At 45.9% G+C, this 20,710-nt stretch overlaps 1 protein-coding gene and 1 non-coding gene across 31 annotated transcripts in view; one reads left to right on the plus strand and one right to left on the minus strand.

Moving 5' to 3' along the window:
• The window catches only part of DST (dystonin), a 524,163-nt gene that overhangs the window by 173,367 nt on the left and 330,086 nt on the right, over positions 1-20,710 (plus strand). The window lies entirely within an intron of this gene.
• Positions 8,428-8,500, minus strand: TRNAG-CCC (transfer RNA glycine (anticodon CCC)). The gene has a single exon. It is a non-coding gene; the product is annotated as a tRNA-Gly (tRNA).

A 20,710-nucleotide genomic window follows, 5' to 3' on the forward strand; every position in this document is an offset into this window, starting at 1 on the left:
TCAGTACATGACTACTGGAAAAACCGTGGCTTTGCCCATATGGACCTTTGTAGGCAAAGTGATGTCTCTGCTTTTTAATACCCTAAATTTGTCATAGCTTTTCTTCCAAGGAGCAAGTGTCTTTTAATTTCATGGCTGCAGTCACCGTCTGCAGTGATTTTGGTGCCCAAGAAAAGAATATACAGGTTTTGGAGCCCAAGGAAAAAAAACCTGAACAAGGTACAGGTTTCACTCAGATTTGAAAAGCTGAGTGAATATGCCAAGTTCAAAGGCAAGTTCAAGATGGCGGTGAGAGTCACTGACCTGATCTGAGGTTGATGGTTGCGTTAATGTCCTCACAGTTCTCTGCTGCAGGACTTCAGAAGATGGCTCGGAGTCAGGAGGCTTTGCTGGAGGAAGTGACATTTTGTTTGGTTTTACTTTTTTAGTTTCTAAACATTTTATTGGAGTATAGTTAATGTATAGTGTTGTATTTCAGGTATACAGCAGAATGAATCAGTCACGCATATAATATATTCATTTTCTAAAAAGATTCTTCTCTTGTACGCTATCACAGAGTACTGAGTAGAGTTCCCTGGCCTATAGAGTAGGTCACTGTTGAGTATGTATATGTCTTCGATATAACAGTGTGTATCCTTTCTAAGCTCCTGATTTATCTCCTCCCCACTTTTCCCCCTTTGGTAACCATAAGTTTGCTTTCTATAAGTCCATTTCCGTTTTGTAAAAGAGTTCATTTGTATCATTTTTAAAAAGTAGATGCTGCATATGAGTGATACGTGTATGATATTTGTCTTTCTTTGACTGACTTCACCGAGTCTGGCTTGGTTTTAAACATGGACGGGGTGTGGATGGGCCGTGGACCAGAACTTTGGGAGTGGGAGGTACAGGATTCTTCCAGGGAGAGTTGGGAGGTCCGTCTGCTGACGTAGGACATTCAGAAGGAGACCAGAGTGCTGAGGGGTAAGCAGGGGTCCTGGGAAGAGGTGTGTCGAAGCTTGTGGAGTGACTGTCTCAGTTAGGCAGCTGGTGGGTTGGAGATTGTGAGCAGGGGAATGTGGATGAGAGAAAAATTTGAGAAAGAGTCATCCAGGGTAGAGACTGGGAACTGGTAGCTCACAGGCTGAATAAGGGAGCGTATCTCGTGAACTGCTGTAAAATTTTAAACCAATATTTAGAAGTTGGGAAATTTTATTTAAAAATTCAGAGTTTACAGTCCTCTTGAACAGGCCACCCAGTGATCCTGGGCCCACGTGGTCCATGGTGACAGCTGGCAGAAGCTGAGTGGGAGACGCCGCTGAAGCAGGCCTCACCCTGTCGGCGTGAACATGGCCCACCTCCCCATGGCCATCGACCGTGCCTGCATGTCTCCTGTGTACATTTGAGCTTGGGGTCCTTGGTTCAGAGGTGTGTAGAAGGCAGCCTTTCGTGTGTTGGGTGCAGGCTTTTGTGGTGTTTGTAGCGGTGAGATACAGGGGAGCCAGGTCTGGGCGCGAGAGAGGAAGTGAAGGTGTGTGCGTGGAGTGGTTATACTGGACGACCCTGGAAGAAAAGCTCAGGGATGACCAAGCGCTTGTAAGGCCCAGGAGATAGCTGTACCGGTGATCTGATCTCCTGTATAACAGAACGTTTTTGTTGAAGTATAGTTGATTTACAGTGATGTTTTGGTTTCAAGTATACAGTGGTGTGATTCAGTTTCATATATACATATATATATTGTATACCTATTATATATATGCCTTCCTTCATGGCTCAGCAGTAAAGAATCTGCCTGCAATACAGGAGACTTGGGTTTGATCCCTGGCAACCCACTCCAGTGTTCTTGCCTGGGAAACCCCATGGACAAAAGAGCCTGGTGGGCTACAGTCCATGGGGTCGCAAAATCGGACACAACTTGGTGGCTAATATATATATCTACATATTTATGTAGATATGTATTCTTTTCCAGAGTTTGTATGTCTGTATCTATATTCTTTTCCAGAGTTTTTTCCATTATAGATTATTGCCGGGGTCCAGCCCCAGTGGATCCACGGAATTTGAAGGGGGGATGGAGTAGGCGAGGAAAAACTTATTTATTTAGAAATATGAAGAGAGATTAGGAAAAAATAGCGTAATAGGAAAAGTTAGTGGAGAAAAGATGCTGAATAACTTGGTTTACGTGGAAAACCAATAAAGTTCCAAGACAAGGAACTTGCACCGTCTGCATTAGGCCACCGGCGCCCACTTGAATGGCGGAGGGTGCCCTGCCTTGGGCTCCCTCTTGCGTGGGTCGTAGAAGCCAGGGCAAGTAAGTAGACTCGGAGAGCCTTCACGCCCCAGATGGGAATTCAGCCTGAAAAGCAGAGGGAGGGAGAGGGAGAAAGAGAGAGAGAGAGAGAGAGATTCGACACAGGGGAAACCAGTCTATCCAGTGACTGGCCCATCCTTTATTGTCCGGAAAAGCCTGTTATACTTTTGGTTGTACATAGAGATCAATGTGGAGAAGGCAGTGGCACCCCACTCCAGTACTCTTGCCTGGAAAGTCCCATGGATGGAGAAGCCTGGTAGGCTGCAGTCCATGGGGTCACTGAGGGTCGAACACAACTGAGTGACTTCACTTTGACTTTTCACTTTCGTGCATTGGAGAAGGAAATGGCAACCCACTCCAGTGTTCTTGCCTGGAGAATCCCACGGACGGGGGAGCCTGGTGGGCTGCCATCTGTGGGATCGCACAGAGTCAGACCCGACTGAAGGGACTTAGCAGCAGCAGAGATCAATGGATAATACAAAATTATGCAGCGTCAGCAGCCCTGACTCTTATCGAGACCAGGCTTTCTCTCTGCATACCTAGCTGTATATACAAGTCTTAGGTGATTTACATCATCTTCTGGCCACAAGGCCAATTAACATTGTACGGCCCTTTTCTGATAAGGGTAATAGTGTTGTTCTCCCCAAAGTCTGGTGCCACTCTCAGAAAGCACTAAATAAATTTACATTCTTACATAGCAAGGACACAACAATTTATAACAAAGAAAGAGGAGTACAGTGATTTATAACAAAGAGAAAATTCATTAACTCAAAAAGTCTAGTGTTGCTAACATCAAAACTACTATATTCCTATGTCTGCATCCCATTTACATTGATTAATATCCTCCCAGGTGCCTAAAAGATAAAGGATATGGAGGCCTGGTGGTAAACATTAACTCAACAATCAAACTAATTTTTAGCTCTAAAAGGCTCTATATCTTTAAGATGTTTTAAGCTTCGTGCCTCTCACGGTTGGGGGGCTGTAAACAATCACAAGTTGTAAAAGTCTCTAATTGTCAGGCAAGTTAGAGAGCCATCAGAGGGGTTTGAGCTGAAACGTTCCTTTCATATGCAGGAGACCAGTTGGAGCTCTATGTTAACTTTTTCCAGAGAAAGGTGGTCGGGGATAGCCCCCTGTAATGTCAGAAGAGTATAGTATAGTAGACAGTAAACAGATTTTGGTTTCGGGGGAGATGCTCAGGCAGAGGACCCCTTGAGACCTGTCTCGCCTTGCCCGTCAGGTCTCTCTGCATGACCTTGTCCTGCGTGGGATCTCCCGTGTTGGCTCCCGGCAGATTATTAGAAGACGCTGAATATATTTCCATGTGCTGAATGGTCCTTGTTGGGTTTTCTGTTTTATATATAGTCATGTGTATGTTTTAATCCTGAACTCCTAGTTTATTCCTTCCCTGACCTTTCCCTTTTGGTAACCATAAGTTTCTTTTCTGTGTTTGTGGGTTTGTTTCTCTTTTGTAGAGAAGTTCATTTGTATCATTTTTCAAGATTCCATGTATAAGTGATATCAAATGGTGTCTGTCTTTCCCCATCTGACTTCCTTAGTGGGATCATCTCTAGATCCGTCCGTGGTGCTGCAGTGTTCTGTATAACAGATCACTCAACACCCTGGAAGCTTTGAACAGTCACCCTCTACTGTCTCACCAGGAGTCTGGGGGTAGCTTGGCTGGGAGCCTGTGGTCTGGGTCTCTGCCCCCAGGCCTCAGTGCTCCCCTGTCCCCGGAGGCCTCAGTGCTCCCCTGTCCCCGGAGGCCTCCGTGCTTGCCTCTGTGCTCGCCTGTCCCCAGGAACCTCCGTGCTCACCTGTCCGGAAGCTGTAGGTGCTCACCTGTCCCTGGGAGCCTCCGCGCTCACCTCCGTGCTCGCCTGTCCGGAAGCTGCAGGTGCTCACCTGTCTGGAAGCTGCAGGTGCTCACCTGTCCCCGAAGGTCTCGGTGCTCACCTGTCCCCGGGAGCCTCCGTGCTCGCCTGTCCCCGGGAGCCTCCGTGCTCGCCTGTCCGGAAGCTGCAGGTGCTCACTTGTCCCTGCGAGCCTCTGTGCTCGCCTGTCCCCGGGAGCCTCCGTGCTCGCCTGTCCGAAAGCTGCAGGTGCTCACCTGTCCCTGGGAGCCTCTGTGCTCACCTGTCTGGAAGCTGCAGGTGCTCGCCTGTCCCTGGGAGCCTCTGTGCTCGCCTGTCCCTGGGAGCCTCTGTACTCACCTGTCCGGAAGCTGCAGGTGCTCACCTGTCCCCCGAGGCCTCAGTGCTCACCTGTCCGGAAGCTGCAGGTGCTCGCCTGTCCCTGGGAGCCTCTGTGCTCGCCTGTCCGGAAGCTGCAGGTGCTCGCCTGTCCCTGGGAGCCTCTGTGCTCACCTGTCCGGAAGCTGCAGGTGCTCGCCTGTCCCTGGGAGCCTCCGTGCTCGCCTGTCCGGAAGCTGCAGGTGCTCGCCTGTCCCTGGGAGCCTCTGTACTCACCTGTCCGGAAGCTGCAGGTGCTCACCTGTCCCCCGAGGCCTCAGTGCTCACCTGTCCGGAAGCTGCAGGTGCTCGCCTGTCCCTGGGAGCCTCCATGCTCACCTGTCCGGAAGCTGCAGGTGCTCGCCTGTCCCTGGGAGCCTCTGTGCTCGCCTGTCCGGAAGCTGCAGGTGCTCGCAGCGGGGCCACCGGAGACTGAGGTGAGGGGTGGTGGGGGAGAGAGTGGACCCTGCAGGGGGCCCCTGTCGCTATGCTCTGACCCCAGAGAGACGTGTCGTTCCTGGTTTGTGTAGGTGATCCCACGATGGAAGAGACTGCACGGGTGTGAACCCCAGAGACGGGGACTACGGGGGTGATCCCGAGGGGTACTGTATAGGGGCGGCCACCGCAGTGGCTGAGACACCACACGCCTTGGCTGTGCCTTCTGGCACTCTGGCCCCTGTCTGTGTTGCCAGCATAGTCCCCCGGACAGAATTACTCGTGATTCTGATTGTTCTGTTCCACTGACTCATTGTTCACTTGTGATGTCCTCATGGAATGAAAATTGAAACAGTTTTGGAGTTTTAAAGAGCATGCTGTTCATTCTCTTAATTTTATAGTCCTTTGGACTTGAGAGGCTGCAAGGAAGTGCCTTGATCAGCGCCAGGAGGCTGCAGAGGGGGTCGTGGGCGAGGCAGGGCTGCGGAGGGCCGGTTCAGCCATGCCTCCCAGCCTGCGGGCCCCAGCGCACGGAGCGTCATTGTGTAAAAACGGCGTCGCAAGCAACTTCTCATGATTCAGCTGTTAAATTAATTAAGTCTTCTGTGAAATTTATTTTCCCTGCTGTAAAAGAATTCAGATGTTACACTGAAAATTTACCCAGTGTCTCTTAATATGTACATCTGACATTTGGTTTTACCAAAGGATTAAGTGCTTATAGAACAGAAGTTGGCTACATGTCTGAAATTGTGCTATTTAAATGCTGAGGTTTGGATGGCTCAGCTCTCTTCACCTGGCCCAATGCTTATGTTTAAAATAGCCTGACCCATGGTATGAGGTGCAGCTTTTCCCTGCTTCCTTTGTGATTTCCCTTTCAGAGTGCGTTTCATCAGTCATGTTGGTATTCCTTTCTCGCTGGAATATTTCTCGATTTATGTGTAAGTCATTGCCCCATGCGCTTGCCGGCCAGGGCAGGAGCCTCGTGAGTCTGACGTAATCTTGCAGTGGGGTTTCTCTCCAGGTTTGAAGTTTTTAAGCTGAGGTTAAAAGGTCATACCCTCCTTAAGCATGTAGGTAAAATTTTGTGTTTGTTTTCACCTTCTGTGTGCGCTTGGAAGAAAGCCCACTGAATTTACCAGATTCGTGGGGGAACCTACGATCTCCAGCTATTCATGACCCTCGGTGTTTAATGCAGTTTTGTCCTCTGGTCGGGATGGATCTTGTGTTTTGCGGGTGTAGTTTGTGTTCAGATATTTCTACATTTCTGAAAATGGAGTCTCAGCATTTTTCCCCTAAAAAACTCAAAACCAAAACACGTACTTGAGTATTTTGACCCATAGTTTTTGTACTTCTTTGATGATTATTTATATATTTAGAATTGCTAGAAATAACAATTTCTGCAATTTAATGTTTTTAGATGTTTTTAGTTCTCTAGGTTCAAAAAATTCTAGCGTCTCCTGAAATGACACCACATTTTTTAACTATGACATTACAGATGCAGCCACAGCGTCAGTTGAACAACTGCTCTTTGCAGACAATTTTAGTCACATAGCTGGTGTGAGGATTAGTGTTTGTCTAAATTGGGGCCCCATGGAAGAGAATTTCTGAGCTTCTAAAATAATACCCAGTTTTCCTAGGTAATGTTTATCATTCTCTTCCCTTTTGAAGAGACTTTATTATCTAACAGGAATGCTGTTAAGATCTCTCCTGGTGATTTGTATGGCCAGAGTCCTTTTAAAAGTTAAATTATTCTAGGATGTGGTAGCTCTAAGGCTGTGTGCATATCGTCCAGAGAGATTTTATAAATAGAGCGTTCCTTTCTCCAGCTCCTACCTTACTCCTCAATAATTCAGTTTCCTGGCTGGTTATTTCTTTGTTTCCATGTTTAAAGACGGCAGGTTTTACCCAGAGCCCCACTTTAAGGGTGTAGCAAACACTAGTGTGGGTAGCAGTCTAGTTCATCTTTTCAAATCCTCATTACGTCGCAGGACTCGGTAGATAGAGTAACGCACCCTGCCGTCAGAGCGTGTCCCATCAGCAGTGGACCCGGCTCTGCGGAGATGCAGGGAATGAAACAAGGCGTCTCACACTCTGGGTTTTAATTTATTGACTGGCTTTGAAATTAGGAGCAGTTATGGTCTTTGTGGGTTAAATTAGGCTGATTTCTACCTTAACCACTAAGTTGTGTTTGTTTTATTCTTTAAAAATTTTTATTGGAGTATAGTTGATTTATAATGTTGAGTTAATTTCAGGTGTATAGCAAAGTGATCCAGTTACACATACACATGAATCCGCTCTTTTCCAGATTCTTTTCCTGTATAAGTTAGAGAATATAGAGTTCCCTGTGCTGTATAGTAGGTCACTGTTGGTTATGTGTCTTACAGCTGTGTGTTATGGTTATTGTATTGCTACCTCTGACAGCTTGAAGGTAACATATAGCACAAAAATTTTATCATACTTTTCGTGTAACACCGAGACCACACAGTGTTGGGGTCTAACAGTCCAGGTGGGGAACTCCTGGCTCGGCCAGTTTTAAGTTGAGACTTTTCATTGCTGAACTTTTCTGCACCTCAGTCTGTTTGCAGACGTCCGCTTCCTGGTTACTGTGGCGCCCTCTGACTCCTTCACCTGCTCTGACGGAGTCTGACTTGGGCGGGCGTCAGTGAGATCATCAGACACCTGGAAAGTTCCGGCTGGAGTAGGTGCTGCGACGGGCGGATCGGTGCGTGCAGAGACGGCAGACGTGGTGGGGTTTGGTGCAGGGAAGTCAGCGAAGGAACATCGAAAAGGAACTCTCTTGCTTGAAATTGTGTAATAGTTGTGTTGCCTGCCTTTCTCCTGGCTTTTGTTACGTTATTTTCCACTTTTAGATCCCTTATCTGTGTATTTCATCGGAACTCCGTTTTAGAAGTGGGTGGGAAGTGGATAACAAGGTAAATGAGAGTAAGCATTTTGAGGGCAGGGATAATATTTTAAATGAATAGGCTTTTAGAGTAGTTTTAAGTTCACAGGAGAGCTGGGCATAAGGTCCAGAGGGTTCCCACATACCCTGTTCTCCCCCACGGTTTTCCCTATTGTTCAGTGAACATTTTGTATGAGTGTGGCATGTTGATTTTACTTGCTGAACCAATATGGCTATGTTATGGTCAAGCACCATCACTAGTTGAAGTGTTGCAAGGCTCTCTGGGGGCTGAAATGCCCGAACACCCCTGTCCTCCACCCGTTTACCCCTCTCTTCCTCCCTGCCCTCATTGGCCTTTTTTTGTCTCAACAGGGCTGCCTTTTCCAGAACATTCCATAGTTGGAACCATGCAGCTCTTTCAGACTGGCTTTGTTTGCGTCCTTGTCTTCTCGTGGCTTGGTAGCTCACTTTTTCTTTCTTAAAAAAAAAAACATTGATTCGTTTATTTGGCTGCACCAGCTCTTAGTCGTGGCTTGCAGAGTCTTGACTTGTGGCACGGGGGGGTCTATTAATAGTTCCCTGACCAGGGATCGAACCTGGGCCCCCTGCATTGGGAGGACGGAGTCTTAGCCACTGGACCACCAGGGAAGTCCCTCAGTTTTCCTTCTTTTTCTTTTCTTAGCATCTAAAATAAAAAAAAGAATAAAGTTTAACCCTGTTCACTCACTTCCTTCTTATTGCAGAATAATACTCCGTTGGATGGGTGTTTATTCATTGACCTACTGAAGGACATCCTGGTTGCTTTTGATTTTTGTCGAGTCTGAATGAAGCTGCTGTAAACATTCATGTGCACGCTGGATGTGGACCTGAGTGTTCAGTTCATTTGAGCGAATACTTACGAGCATGGTTTATGGTTTGCGTGGTGAGCGAGTTTAGCTTGGTGAGAAACTGCTAACCCATCTTCCAGAGTGCCTCTGCTTTTTGCCTTTCTGTCAGCGACGACTGAGGATTTCTGTTGGTTGACGCTCTTCGCAGCACTTGGTGTTGCCTGGTGTTTTGGATTTGGCTCTTGGAAGAGGTGTGCAGGGATAGTTCATTGTCCTGCTTTGCCGTTTCCTGATGACATGCGACCTGGAGCATCCTTTCATGTGCTTGGCTTACTTGCCATCTGTACATCTCCTTCGGAGAGGTGTCTGTTCAGACCTTTTACTACTTTTCAGTTGGGTTGTTTGCTTAGTTCTTGTTGAGTTTTAAGAGTCTCTTGTCTATTTTGCATAAAAGGCCTTTTTCAAATGCATCTTTTGCAAATGTTTTCTATCATTCTGTGCCTTGTCCTTGCCTTCTCTATCTTGTATCTTCTGCTGAGCAGAAGTTTTTGATTTTAATGAAGTCCAACTTGTTGCTTTTCTCTTTCAGGGACTGTGTTATTTATAAAGTCATCATTTATTTATAAACTTACTTATTACAAAGTCATCCACCCAACAGTCACCTAGATTTATTCTATGTTATCATCTAGAAGGTTTACAGTTTTACATTAGGCCTGTGATCCATTTTCAGTTAATTTTTGTGAGACATCTGTGCCTAGATTCACTTGTTCTGCCTGTGAGTGTCCAGTTGTTCCAGCACCATTTGTTGCAAAGACTATCCTTTCTCTGCTGGGTTGTCTCTGCTGCTTTGTCAAGATCTGTGTTGTTCTATTTCTGGGCTCCCTGTTCATTTCCATTGACCTGCTTGTCTGCTTCCTCACCACCACCTCGCCGTCTTGACGATGTCAGTCCTTCAGCCTTGTTCTTTTTCAGGATTATGTCGGCCGTTCTGGGCTGGAATGATTTTTCGTATCTGAAGAATAAGCCCTTGCAGACTTACCCGGTGGTCCAGCGGTTAAGAATCCGCCTTCCAGTGCAGGCCATGTGGTTCTGTCCCCGTTTTGGGGACTTAGATTCCCCGTGCCACGGGGCAGCCAAGCCTGTGTGCCCCAACTGGAGAGCTGGCACCCTGCAAGACACACCAGCGTGGCCAAAGGAAAAATCAGCACTCGCTAAACGCTCTTTGTTAAGTACCAGTTTTTCAATATGGCAGCTGTGGTGATCTTTTAAAACTCAAGTCTGATCTGTTATTCTGCCCAAGTGTCGCCTCTGTTTTCCCACTGCAGTGAGGGTCACATGGGAAGTCCTGAGCTGGGCTGCTTTCCTGGCTTTGAATGTCTTCCCCTCAAGGTCTGCCGGGCTGATGCTCCTCTGTCTATTTCAAGTCCTGTTCACATGCAGCCTTCCCGCCAAGGATCCTGCGGTCATTTTATCTGCAATCTCAGCTTGCCCCCCTTTCTCTCCTTTAAACTCTGGACTCTCTCAGCCTCTCTCAGCCTGCTCTTTTCTTCATAACTGTCATCACCTTCAAAACCCTATGTACTTACTTATTTGTTATGTTTATTTTATCATTTATTCTCTCTCTTTGCTTAGAATTTAATTCCAAATAGCAGTTCAGTTCAGTTCAGTCGCTCAGTCGTCTCTGACTCTTTGCAAGCCCATGAATAGCAGCACGCCAGGCCTCCCTGTCCATCACCAACTCCTGGAGTTCACCCAGACTCATGTCTGTCGAGTCCATGATGCCATCCAGCCGTCTCATCCTCGGTCGTCCCCTTCTCCTCCTGCCCCCAATCCCTCCCAGCATCAGAGTCTTTTCCAATGAGTCAACTCTTCGCATGAGGTGGCCAAAGTACTGGAGCTTCAGTTTTAGCATCATTCCTTCCAAAGAAATCCCAGGGTTGATCTCCTTCAGAATGGACTGGTTGGATCTCCTTGCAGTCCAAGGGATTCTCAAGAGTCTTCTCCAATACCACAGTTCAAAAGCATCAATTCTTTGGCGCTCAGCCTTCTTCACAGTCCAACTCTCACATCCATACATGACCACAGGAGAAACCATAGCCTTGACTAGACGGACCTTAGTCGGCAAAGTAATGTCTCTGCTTTTGAATATGCTATCTAGGTTGGTCATAACTTTCCTTCCAAGGAGCAAGCGTCTTTTAATTTCATGGCTGCAGTCACCATCTGCAGTGATTTTGGAGCCCCCCAAAAATGAAGTCTGACACTGTTTCCGCTGTTTTCCCATCTATTTCCCATGAAGTGTTGGGACCAGATGCCATGATCTTTATTTTCTGAATGTTGAGCTTTAAGCCAAATAGCAGAGTTCTTTGTTTTGTTGGCTAATGTGTCTTCAGCAGATAAAACATTGTAGGTTTTCAATACGTTTCATTAAAAAAAAAATGAATGAGTGAGTGAATGATAAACGGTGCGGTGCAGAGCGTTACGTGGAAGGAGGTGGAAGGAGGCGGAGTGCCAGTCGGTTCAGTCCCACCTGATCCTTAAAGTCAGGACCTTGTAAGACCAAGTCAAAATCTAAACCAAACCAAGATTAATGTTTGACACAATGTATGATTTCTGACAAGGTGCAGCTGCTCGTGGCGGTAGGGGGTCTTCCTGACTGTGTAACTTATGAGTAGCTTAGGAGCAGCAGCTGAGTCGAAATAGGAGCAGAGCCACTGATTGGTTAGAGTTTCTAAACGCAAGTCGCCCCACTGTGTGTCTCGGCTAAGAGAACTGGGATTTCCCTGAGTGTCAGGACGGTGAGAAATGCGGCAATGACGGAGAAAGGCCTGTGCGTCTGAAATGAGAGACTTCAGACTTTAGAAAGTTCATGGTGCTGTCTTCCAGAGCAACACCATAGCCAGGACTTCAAGGCACCTGTGGATCCTGTTACCTGGGCTGGTAGGTGCTTGGCATGTAGTAGGTGTCAAATGAGTGTCGAAAGAATGAATATTATAGGAGGCAATTCATTGTCAGCGACATTGAGGATCTGGGCATCGTGGTATTTGCCTTTGTTGTGATTTATTTATCTATAAAAAGAGATATTTTTCTACCTTGAAGTAAGTTGCCTTTGACTTAAACGTCTCAGGTGAGTACGTTCTCAACAAGTGTGGAATGGTGCTCCGGTTAGTGAGTCTTCGAATGCCAGGCTTCACTTCTGCAGTGCTCGTGATTGGCAGGTTCTGGTGCTGGGAAGTTGTGGTGTGTGTGCCCAGCTGAGCAGGACAAGCAGCTAGGCTCAGATTTTCTCTGCCCACAAGCAGCTCACGAAAAACAGCAGATCCCAAACCAAATTTAGTAGGTTCTGAGAGGAACTGTTTCAGGTGTTTTCATTCTGTTTTATTGAAGTGTAGCTGATTTACAGTGCTGTTTTAATTTCTGCTGTGCAGCAAAGTGGCTCAGTTTTACAGAAACACATTCTTTTTCCTATTTTTTTTTCATGTTGGTTCCTCAGTTCAGTTCAGTTGCTCAGTCATGTCCGATTCGTTGCGACCACATCGACTGCAGCACGCCAGGCCCCCCTGTCCATCACCAGCTCCCGGAGCTTACTCAAACTCATGTCTATCAAGTCGGTGATGCCATCCAACCATCTCATCCTCTGTCGTCCCCTTCTCCTGCCCTCAATCCCTCCCAGCATCAGGGTCTTTTCAAGTGAGTCAGCTTTTCACATCAGGCGGCCAAAGTAGTGGAGCTTCAGCTTCAACATCAGTCCTTCCAATGAACACCCAGGACTGATCTCCTTGAGGATTGACTAGCTGGGTCTCCTTGCAGTCCAAGGGACTCTCAAGAGTCCTCTCCAACACCAGAGTTCAAAAGCATCAATTCTTCGGCGCTCAGCTTTCTTCATGGTCCAACTCTCACATCCATACATGACCACAGGAAAAACCATAGCTTTGAGTAGACCTTTGTTGGCAAAGAAATGTCTCTGCTTTTTAATATGCTGTCTAGGTTGGTCATAGCTTTTCTTCCGAGGAGCAAGTGTCTTTTAATTTCATGGCTGCAGTCACCATCTGCAGTGATTTTGGAGCCCCAAAAAATAAAGTCTGACACTGTTTCCACTGTTTCCCCATCTATTTGGCATGAAGCCAGCTTTTTCACTCTCCTCTTTCACTTTTATCAAGAGGCTCTTTAGTTCCTCTTCACTTTCTGTTTTAAGGGTGGTGTCGTCTGTGTTTCTGAGGTCATTGATATTTCTCCCAGCAATCTTGATTCCAGCGTGTGCTTCATCCAGCCCGGGATTTTGCGTGATATACTCGTCATAGAAGTTAAATAAGCAGAGTGACAATATACAACCTTGGCCTACTCCTTTCCCGGTTTGGAACTAGTCTGTTCCATGTCTGGTTCTAACTGTTGCTTCCTGACCTGCATACACATTTCTCAGGAGGCAGGTCAGGTGGTCTGGGATTCCCATCTCTTGAAGAATTTTCCACGGTTTGTTGTGATCCGCACAGTCAAAGGCTTTGGCGTAATCAGTAAAGCAGAAGTAGATGTTTTTCTGGAACTGTCTTTTTTGATCATCCATTGGGTGTTGTCAGTTTGATCTCTGGTTCCTTTGTCTTTTCTAAATCCAGCTTGAACATCTGGAAGTTCACAGTTCACATACTGCTGAAGCCTGGCTTGGAGAATTTTGAGAATTATCTTGCCAGCATGTGAGATGAGTACAATTGTGCAGTCATTTGAGCATTCTTTGGCATTGCCTTTCTTTGGGATTGGAATGAAAACTGACCTTTTCCAGTCCTGCGGTCACTGCTGAGTTTTCCAAATTTGCTGGCATATTGAGTGGAGCACTTTCACAGTATCATCTTTCAGGATTTGAAATAGCTCAACTGGAGTTCCATCACCTCCACTAGCTTTGTTCGTCGTGATGCTTCCTAAGGCCCACTTGACTTCACATTCCAGGATGTCTGGCTCTAGGTGAGTGATCACACCATCGTGGTTATCTGAGTATTGAAGATCTTTTTTGTATAGTTTTCCTGTGTATTCTTGCTACCTCTTCTTAATATCTTGTGCTTCTGTTGGGTCCATACCATTTCTGTCCTTTACTGAGCCCATCTTTGCATGAAATGTTCCCTTGGTATCTCTGATTTTCTTGAAGAGATCTCTACTCTTTCCCATTCTGTTGTTTTCCTCTGTTTCTTTGTGTTGATCACTGAGGAAGGCTTTCTTATCTCTCCTTGCTGTTCTTTGGGACTCTGCACTCAGATGGTTGGTTTCTCCCAGGATAAAACATTTGGCTCCCTGTACTCTACAGCAGGACCCTGTTACCCATCCTGTATGTACCAGTTTGCATGGACTAATCCCAGACTCTGAGTCCTTCCCTGCACCACCCCCCTCCCCCTTGACAACCACAAATCTGTTCTCTGTATCTGGCAGGTGTTTTTAAGTGATCAGTTTAAGTGTTTTTCTTTGAATGGACAGATGCCTTTTTTCCTGCTGAAGAAAGTCGACATTGCTGTTGGTTGCCAGGGATCAGGAATTAAAGTCTCACTCAGACCCCGAGGGTCTTCTTCCAGACACTGGTAGTTTCTCTAACTGGGGTCTGTTGTAGTGGTGCCTCCAAACACCGTCCGGTCTCAGAATGCGTCGTCCTCCACCCCTGCGGCTCTGCTCTCGAGGCTGGCTGACTTCTGCTCCCCTTACGCCTCTGTCTCGACTCAGTCCTCAGTTTGCGTATCGCTCTTCTGCACATCCCTTGATGCCACAGCCTTTCCCTTGGTGCCCTGGCATAGGTCTCTGGCCTGTATTCTTTCTGCCAGATGGTTGGTTGGGATTCACAAGCTTTTCTTGGAAGTCGTAAGTCTTGCCTAATTTCTTCCTGCAGGGACGTCTTTCTATAATTCTAGGATGGTGGTTGAAGAGAACACTCGCATTTCAGTGATGCGATGCATTAAGTGATGGCATTTCGGTGTCCATATCTGTTCATATCTGTGAAGTGGAGACTATATTTTAAACCCAAAGTGGAGGAGGTGTGAGGTGGCAAAGGCGGTGGAGACATTTGGAAAGTCTCTTGTCGGTGAAAGTGGGCGCTTCCCCCCCGACCTGAGGAGCTTTGGGTAAGGCCGTGGGGCGTCCGGGTCATGGGGTCTCCGTGGTGTGGACCCCAGCTGCCTGCCCATGGTGAGCCAGGCTCTTCCTGTCCCGCGTCCGGGGCCGGCAGTCACGTGCGTGTTTGCTGGATCTGAATCTGTCGTCTTCTGCTTCTTCCCTTGCCCCACGTCTCCCCTAACATCCTTCCTTCCTCCTTTCTGTCCCAATTTTCTTCCCTTTTTTTTTTTTAACCAAATATTTGGATATCTCCTCTCTGCTGGAGAGTGTGCTTGCTGGGAGTACGAAGCTGGATGAAACAGGGTCCTTGGCCTCAAACGGCTGGGAGCCGTGGGGCGGCTGGCTGGGGAGCAGAGACCTGAGCCTGTGGCCCGGGACCCCAGACCAGCGGTGCCGGGGAGCAAGGCAGGCCCCGCCTATGGTGGCACCGAAGGCAGGGGACAGTGACCCGAGGGGGTGTCTGGCCAGGAGAAGACACGCTATTGCTGTTAACAGTGGTCTGATTGGAAATAGTCTTGAAAAGGTGCTGTTTGCTTTGCTCCTGCTGACTTGCATTTTTCAGTGTAGCCACTGGGGGGCGCAGGTCAGTTGGGCTGTTATTTTCAGAGAGGCTCCTGGAACCTGCCTGCAGTGTGGGAGACCTGGGTTCGATCCCTGGGTTGGGAAGATCCCCTGGAGAAGGGAAAGGCTGCCCATCACAGTATTCTGGCCTGGAGAATTCCATGGACTGTATAGTCCACGGGGTCGCAAAGAGTCTCAGACATGACTGAGTGACTTTCACTTTGAGTCTCCTGTCCAGGCAGGAGTGGTCAGACCAGGACTGTGTCCTTGTGTCTTTGCAGGGCACCTGGGACCGCGTGTGTGTGTGTGTGTGTGTGTGTGTGTGTGTGTGTGTAAGTAAGTATGTGTGTGCTTGTGCTGGAAAAAGTTTTGCCTTTAAGGAGCAGGTGGTTAGACGGGTGGGTGACTTCCTATTATTGAACTGTAGTCACTGTCAGTTCAGGTGGATTATTATTAATTTGTGTATTTATAGTGCTCAGTTACGTTAGAGGGGAGCTTCCATGATAATGACGAAAATATCCTCAAACCTTAGGTTTGTACTTACTCTGAGTACGTTCTGGAATGGTGAACAGTGTAGGTGACAGAGAATGAGAGTTCCTCGTGAGATTAGACCATGTGTCTTGAGGGAAATGGTAGTTTACAACGTGACCCCTTTAAGGCCTTCTCTCTCTCTCTCTCAATTTATTGATCGTAGAGAAAACCTGGGACATGTTGACTTGATCCAGGCAGAGAGAAGAGGCACTTTGACATAATTAGGTAAATGATCAGAGAGCTGAGGCCTGAATTAATGTTTTTGTGAATATGACTGGAATATTTAAGGACAAAATTAGAACACATGGCCACAGGTGCCAGCCATGTGCCAAATTCCTAAGGATAAACAAAATGGAACTACTTCTGTGAAGGTGTTACTCTCACAGATTTGTTTTACGCATGGTACAGGACATAGTAGGCATTAAAATAAGTCCCTGTTGAACAAATACAATAATCAAGAAAAAAAATCAACCTGGTTTTTTTCCTTACTGTCTTGTTAAGCAAACATTTTTGAATGAGTGACATTGAAAGAAGGGAGTCTGAGGAGTTAAGGCAGGGTTCCTGTCTTCAAAGAGGTATGATTGGGAGAGAGACACGCACAGAGGATGTTGGGGGAGGTGGTATGAGCTGTGAGCAGAGGAGACTGTGAGCAGGGCTTTCAAAGGCGGCTCTGGTCCCGGAGCCTGGGGGAGCTGCTTTTAAAGCCCGTTTTCTGCTGGGCGGTTTTTGCCGGGGCAGGGCAGGCCCTCAGACCACACAAGACGGCCCCTAAAGCTGCTGCTCCCTTTTGAGCTCTGTGAGCCTGTTTGAAAGTTTCCACGCCATGGCCTCAGGTTGACATTTGTGTCCTGAGGAGGCAGAAGATTGGGAAACTAATAGAAATTGCTTTGGGGGCTTTCAGATGCTCGGCTGTGAGGTCCATTAAGTAATCGTCAGTGAGTACTGAAAGCAAAAGCTGTAGTCAGTTCATATGTAAGTCAAGGTCCTGTATACAGTTATTTGCTAAAAGTGATGTTTCTTGAAGTGTCAGTGAGAACCCAGTTAATCCTTTTCCAAGTTGTTGGAAGGAATTTTAAGTGCTGTTATGAGAGTTCAAGCTTGCTTTCTTCATGGATTTTTTTTTTTTAACCTAAGATGCCAGGATCCCTGCCCATGCTCGTATGAATCTTTGAAGGTGAAGTGTAGGTATCTTGTATTTTTCAGTAGTTGCACAAGTAACTTTTCCAGCTTTATGGAGACGTAATTGACTGGTACCTTGGTGTGGTGTGAATTGAAGCGCGCTGCATGCTGACGGATCCTCTTGTGTGTTGCATGGTTGAAGGCATTTGGTACAGGGTGGCTCTGACTGCAGCAAGTAGTACATTTGCCCCCGACTCTTGTCTGTAGGACAGCAGTGAGATTTCCTGGACCCAATGCATCCTTCTTGTGATCAGCCCCTGGCAGCTGCCTTCAGTCTACAGGTGCAGTTGGGATCCCCTGTTAGTAATTAGCCAGAGAGAAGCCATTAAAAGAGTGTATTGCCATTAAGGCCCACGTTGACTTCTGATCTCATCCTGCCTCCAAGAAACCTTGGGATTTATGGAAATCTCTTTAATCTCTTAAACTTAAGTTTAATCTCTTAAACTCTTCTTTAATAATTTTTTTTTCTGTTGTATCATTTTGTCATTTTATGTCATTTTAGTAGGTTTCTAATATTACAATAGAGAATGATCTTAACATTTGGACCGTGCAGAGGAAGGGATATATGAGAATTCTTCATGTGACTTTTATGACTTCTTTTTGGTAAGTCTGAAATTTCAAAATTGAAAGCCAAAATAAATAAAAGCTGCATTTTAACATCAATAAGTAGATTTGTAATACACAGTGTACTTTTTCATGCATTAAGCTGGATTTTACTTGAATTTAGGGAAGGATTCTGTCACTTTTCCTGTGTAAGAAATTAAGACAGTTACCTCATGAAAGTCCTTTTTCTGCAGTCTTGTTTGAAAGTGTCATCTTTCTATAGTCAAAATCCCATTTAAAGCATGAACTAGTCTATATGTTTGTTTCTGTAAAAAACATGTTTATAGAGAACTAAGTACATCCTGTTTTTTTCTTTTTGTAGTAGCTTTTTTGAGATACAGTTTGCATACCATATAATTCACCTGTTTAACATGTACAGTTCAGTAGTTTTTACAGTATTCATCGAATTGAGCAACCAATACTATTATCACATATAGAATATCACCCCCCAAAGAAACCCTGAACTCCAGAAGGGTTGATCCTTCAATGAAACGCTGTTGCTATGATGGAAAGACCAGGGATGTAGGAAGGATGTGATTGACAGATGGCGTCTGAATGAGGCACACTGTATGTAGGAGAACCATCCTTCGATTTCACTAGTATTATTGGAACCATTACCACTCTTTGATTCTTTTTTCCTTAAAAAGGTAGTTACAGGAACTTCCTCGTGGTCCAGTGCTGAGGACTCTGAGCTTCCAAACAGGGGCATGGGCTCTGTCTCTGGTCATCAGGGAACTAAGATCCCACAGCATCTCCAGAAAAGATAGTTATACTGTGTGCTGTATTGGTATTTATTTGCCTAGTGGGTAGATTTCAGACTAATCTATATCCAAATTCTGTGTCTGCAGGATATGTTAAAATTTTCATTTAAAGGTTCTGAATTGATATGCCCTAGTCTGTTGGAGTTGGGTTTGTTTTGAGTCCATCTGTCACGGCTCAGAGGACCATCTTTACGTATCTTTGTGCGGTGGTCTTCGGTGAACTCCCACCTTCTTGTGGGTCGGAGCCCATGGGGTGGCAGGGGCCCGTGTGACCTGTCCATCAGCTCAGCTTCTGCCTTCCTCCTTCTCACCTTTTCTTCCTCCACTTTCTCCAGTGACTCAGTCACTGAAGTTGTGGTAGCTTTTTGGTTGAGCCATTTGGATAAATAGCCATAAATTGCTTTATTTCTTAATAAAGGTCTTAAACCTTATTTAAATACCAGGCTTCCCTGGTGGCACAGCTGGTAAAGAGTCCGCCTGCAGTGTGAGAGACCTGGGTTTGATCCCTGGGTTGGAAAGGTCCCCTGGAGGAGGGAACAGCTACCCACTCCAGTATTCTGGCCTGGAGAATCCCATGGACTGTGTAGTCCATGGAGAGTGTAGTAATTCAAGTCATTGTAATTCTGTTTAAGAAAGCAGGTGGAAACGTTTCAAAGCTATAGTGCATATGTTTCTGATATATAGGGCCTATTGTCTGCCTATAAAAACAGGGGCACTTCTTCCTTTGAGGGTCTCCTCCTGCACAGAATAAAAGGGGTTGGCTAATCACTTATCCTGCGGTGGCTGACGAAGTGGTTTTGTAGACTTTCGTCACTGTACTCATCAGCCCATCAGCAGCGCCCACGGAGGCCTGGGAGATTCTCCTTTGTCTCTTTGCTAACTTATCATGGCAGAGATGGCCTTTCAGCATCTGGAAATAAAGGGATCTCCCATCACTTTTGGGCTTTGAAAACTGTAGCGTGTAAATTGCTGTGCAAAGTCATCACTTTCAGTTTGGAAAGCAACACAAGTTTGTTGCAATAAACAGATCAAGACACAGTTGTTTCGCTCTCTGTACCATGCTTTCCCTGTGATAACTGTGCAAATGGTTTATTTACACTCTCCCTTCAGTTTCTCATAAAATGTATGAAACCATGCATTCACACCTTTTAATTTCCACACACACACATACATACAATTTATATCATAAGTTTTTTTGAGAAACAAGATCACACACTCTGCAGAGTGTTCTTTTTTTAACTTACCACTTGAAGGAGGAAGGAAAAACCAACATATTATTTTTGTTAAAAGGCAAAAAATCTTTTTGCTTTTTTCAAGTTTTGTCAAATTTTCCCTTGGCCTATTAGCATCTGGCTTACCAGAAAGATTTGCTAACTGTAAACCAAAGAATATATACCAGAACCAAAAAAGCTAAAGTATAAGAGAAATTTAGACCAGTGTATCTACTTTCTTGACTAACTGTGGTCAGAACGGAGCATTTTTCCTCTCTGCTGCAGTTTTCTCATGATTCCCCTGACTCAAAGCGTGGCTCATCAGAACCTAGACGTTGGGGAATATAAAGCTGCCCTCCATATCTCCTTCCCCTCTTGGTCCATCGGCCATCCAGTCCTAGAAGAGTCTAAGGAACCCAGTTAGTATTTTGAAAACTTGAAATAAAGAGTAGGAACCAAGCATTTACTTGTATGAACTATGCCTATACCTCAGGGAAAACATATTTAAGGAATGGAAGATTCTTTTTATAGAGATAATTTTGCTTCAGTAGACTTGAGTTCCAAGGTGTGATGCAGTCTAGGCTGCTAACTTAAACAGACGATCAGGCTTTATGTGCTTAAATCTCACCAGTGGACTTTATCCAGCTTCCAGTTTCCTGGAAACATTAGGGATATTCTAAATGACACTGGGAATGCAGTGCTCAGAGGTCACCTTTGGGAGACCCTGGGACAAAGGATCCCGTTACTTCAGCAGATAAATTGTGAGGGAGTGAAGATGGGGAGAGACCCTGGTGGCTGAGGGAGGTACCCACACTGCAGGGCATTGGTTCACGGGGGAGGAGCCGAAAAGATGCTTGCAGGTGGTCTGCGGAATCCGAACACTGTATTTCATGATATTAAGGAAATCCTTACTGTTAGAGACACGTGCCGAATGGTTTCTGGATGAAGTAACGTGCTTTCTGAGAGTTATTGACACAATTTCTGGGAGAAAGACTAGGTGGGATTTGATGGACCAGGGGTGTCTCTGTCTTGATAATTTTTTTAAAAAATTTGTTTTTAATTAGAGGATCATTGCTTTACAATGTCGTGTTGGTTTCCGCTGTA

Source organism: Ovis aries, chromosome 20 (assembly GCF_016772045.2).
Source record: "Ovis aries strain OAR_USU_Benz2616 breed Rambouillet chromosome 20, ARS-UI_Ramb_v3.0, whole genome shotgun sequence".
NCBI classification, from domain to species: domain Eukaryota; kingdom Metazoa; phylum Chordata; class Mammalia; order Artiodactyla; family Bovidae; genus Ovis; species Ovis aries.